Source organism: Dromiciops gliroides, chromosome 6 (assembly GCF_019393635.1).
Source record: "Dromiciops gliroides isolate mDroGli1 chromosome 6, mDroGli1.pri, whole genome shotgun sequence".
In the NCBI taxonomy this organism is placed as follows: Eukaryota; Metazoa; Chordata; class Mammalia; order Microbiotheria; family Microbiotheriidae; genus Dromiciops; species Dromiciops gliroides.
Window position 1 is genome coordinate 231,638,732 of NC_057866.1, and position 3,833 is coordinate 231,642,564.

The 3,833-nt window shown below is 40.8% G+C and overlaps 1 pseudogene; it reads right to left on the reverse strand.

Moving 5' to 3' along the window:
- Positions 1-2,580: 2,580 nt before the first annotated feature.
- On the reverse strand, positions 2,581-2,820 carry LOC122730365 (annotated as a pseudogene).
- Between the last annotated feature and the right edge of the window lie 1,013 nt (positions 2,821-3,833).

Consider the following 3,833-nt stretch of genomic DNA (forward strand, 5'->3'; position numbering starts at 1 on the left):
ATTTTATTTTTTTGCAGGCAACGGGGGTTAAGTGACTTGCCCAGGGTCACACAGCTAGGAAGTGTTAAGTGTCTGAGGCCAGATTTGAACTCAGGTACTCCTGACTCCAGGGCCGGTGCTTAACCACTGTGCCATCTAGCTGCCCCGGAATGATACCTTTTAAAAAATAAAATTAGGGGCAGCTAGGTGGCACAGTGGATAGAGCACCGGGCCTGGATTCAGGAGTACCTGAGTTCAAATCCGGCCTCAGACACTTAATGCTTCCTAGCTGTGTGACCCTGGGCAAGTCACTTAACCCCCGTTGCCTTACTAAAAATATATATATATATGTATAATATATAATAAATATTATATAAATATATAATAAATAAATATTATATATAATTAAATTAAATTAAAGGGCAGCTGGGTGGCACAGTGGATAAAGCATTGGCCCTGGATTTAGGAGGACCTGAGTTTCAAATCTGGCCTCAGGCACTTGACACTTATTAGTTGTGTGACCTTGGGCAAGTCATTTAACCCCCGTTGCCTTACTAAAAAAAAATATATATATATATATGTATAATATATAATAAATATTATATAAATATATAATAAATAAATATTATATATAATTAAATTAAATTAAAGGGCAGCTGGGTGGCACAGTGGATAAAGCATTGGCCCTGGATTTAGGAGGACCTGAGTTTCAAATCTGGCCTCAGGCACTTGACACTTATTAGTTGTGTGACCTTGGGCAAGTCATTTAACCCCAATTGCCCCACAAATAAAATAACATAAAATAAATTAAAAATAAAAATAAAATAATAAATAAATAAAAGAAAGTTTAGGGGTGAGAGGAATGTATTGGGAGAAAGGGGAAGGGACAGGTAGAATAGGGTAAAGTAGGGTGAAAGAAGCAAGAAAAAGCTTTTGGAGTGGAGGGGAAGATGGTAGAGGTGTGGGGGAGTGAGTGAGCCTTATTCTTATCAGAATTAACTCAGATCAGGTAATCTATCTAACCCTGCAGGAAAGTAAGAGGATAAGGGGATAAAGGGGGAGGGGTGAAAGAAGGGAGGGCAGTCAGAAGTAAAACAGTTTTGGGTGAAAGAAGACAGAAAATAGAGTAAATATCATGGGGGAGAGAATAGGATGGAGGGAAACACAGCAATAGTAACAGGAAAAAATTTTGAAGCAGAGGCAAGAGCAATGTAAGATGATGATGACGATGATTGATGGATTGATGATGATTAGGTGAAGATGAGAATTGATTGATGAAAATGAGGTTTCATGATGGTGAGGAGGAGGACTGATTCATGGTGATGGATTGATGATGCTGGATGATTGATGATGATAAACTGTATGGTATTTACTTTGCTGGGCTATTGTGAAGAAAATTCTTTGTCACTATAAGTTAATATGTAAATGTTATCTATTACTGTTGTTGCAATAATCAACCTCATGGGTTTATTGTAAGGAAATCTCTCTTTAAAGGTATATATAAATGTAGTTTACTATAAAAAATGAGGAGCAGGATGCTATCAAAAAAACCTGGACTTACATGAACTTATGCAAAGTGAAATGTACTGTATACAAAATAACAACAATATTGTAAGATGATCTGATGTGAATGACTGTTATTTTTCAGCAATACAATGATCCAAAACAACTCTGAAGGACTTATGAAAAATGCAATCCATCTACAGAGAAAGAACTGATGGTATCTGAATACAGATTGAAGCATAATTTTTTGGTTATTTCCTTTATTTGAAGTTTTGTTTTGGTCTGTTTTCTTTTGCCACCTGGCTAATGTGGAAATGTTTTGCATGACTACACATATATAACTTCTATTGAATTGCTTGAGTTCTTAAGGGGGCAGGGTTGGGGAGGGAGGGAGGAAGAGAATTTGAAACAGTATGTTTTAAAAAATTGATGTTAAAATTTATTTTTACATGTAATTTGGGAAAATAAAAATTCTAAAAAAAAAAAAAAAGAATGTGAATGTCCCATCTCATCCATTAGCCTGTGAAGAACTACTTGTAGAGGCTTAAGATAACCCCCTAAAAGCTGTAACTCTCATTTTGCTTCTGAGTTTTATTGACTTTTTTGTACAGATTAAAACAAGTCAATGATGGGGACAATAGATAGTTTAGTCCTCAATTTCTTTTACCTTGTTTTATCTGTTGCTCTGAACCTCTTACCCTCTTCATACCTGGTTGCTCTTCCTTTCTGCCTGCTGACTGTCCTGGCTTCCTTTTTTTCACATTGAAAATGAGTTTAAGGGGATTGGACTAAGAAGGATACAATCAATCCTGTACTGAAGCTGTATAGCCAGAGTGCCAGCTCAGGCAGATGTAGCCTCAGCTTGATCCATGTGCTGAGGAATCTCAGGGTGGGGACAGATTTCTGTAGCATTTTCAGGACCCAAATGAAGAGCAGGACCATTGCTAATTGGGCTCAGCATGCTAATCCTAGACAGAAAAGCACCAGGGGAGAACTCTTTCTTGGTGGTACAGAAAGCAATTAGGACTGGAAAGGTGATGGTAAGGGAGTTTCCACATCTGGCAGCTGGTCCCATGGAGGGCGTCATCCTGGGCCATCTTACTTCTGCTTTGTCTTGGGGACCTGTGGGCACTTCTCTTGGGCTGGAGGTGGAGTGACCTTGATGGTGCATGGCTCTGGCACCTGGGGATGGCAAAGCTCTGGCACCTTGGGATGGCAAGGCTCTGGGACTTTGGGGGCACATGGCTCCTGAGGAGGTGGCTGTCAGGGCTGTTTCACATGCTGCTGATGAACTTGGGGGGGTGGGGTACAGGGCATCTTCTGTTGCTGAGAAGACATGATTCTGTGATATGGATAGACCTGGTGTTCAGAGAAGAAAGAGTTATATGGCTGCTCAGTCCATTGCTCCTGGCTTCCTTTTAAGTCCCAGTTAAAATCTTATCTTCTACAGGAATCCTTGCCCAACCTTCTCTCATTCTAGTGCCTTTCTTCTGTTGATTATTTACTATTTATCCTGTATATAGTTGCTTTGTACATAGTAGTAGGCCTCCACCAGTCACAGACGACCATGGATCAACGCCTTGAAGAGCCACAGGCCACAGTGTGGCTGTACATACGGGAGCCACAGCTCCTGAGTGACTTATAACCAGTAACTGCCGCATCCCGTGTTGTATCTACCCCATGAGGAGTAGCTGGAGTGTCTTCTCCAGGGTGCTGGCCTGGGCGGATCAATTGGAAAACAAGCTGTTGCCCATGCAGCAGGATTTCCCTCTCCGCAACATTGGTAGATCCAAAGGAGAGGCAGAGCCAGTACAGTTTGGCTCCAGTGTCAGAGGGATGTGATGTCCAACATCCAACTACCTAAGGGACTCCGACTCCTGATGTTTCCTCTGGGTTAACTCCCGAAGCCTTTCCCATATATGGGTATAGCTGCAAGGCTTTGTACATAATTGTTTGAATTTTGCCTCCCCCATTAGACTGTGAACTACTTGAGAGCAAGGACTGCCTTTTGACTTTGTATTTGCAGTGCTCACTCAGCACAGTGTCTGGTACATAGTAAGGACTTAATACATTCTTATTGATAGGCTGACTCTTAATATGGTTTTTGTTTAAAATCTCAAGCCAAAATGGTCACCCAAATTGGTTTTCCTCCACTCCCTACCTTGGTCACAACAACCAACAACAACCAACAACAACCAACAACAACAACAACCTCCGAAAATACATATGTCAGATGGACACTGCTTGGGACCCAGTCCTGCTATAACTAACTCTCCTTAACTTTATGGCTTGTCACCTCCTAGTACTTTTTGCAGTTTTAAAGTTAATGATTATAAGGCTTCAAGTAATGG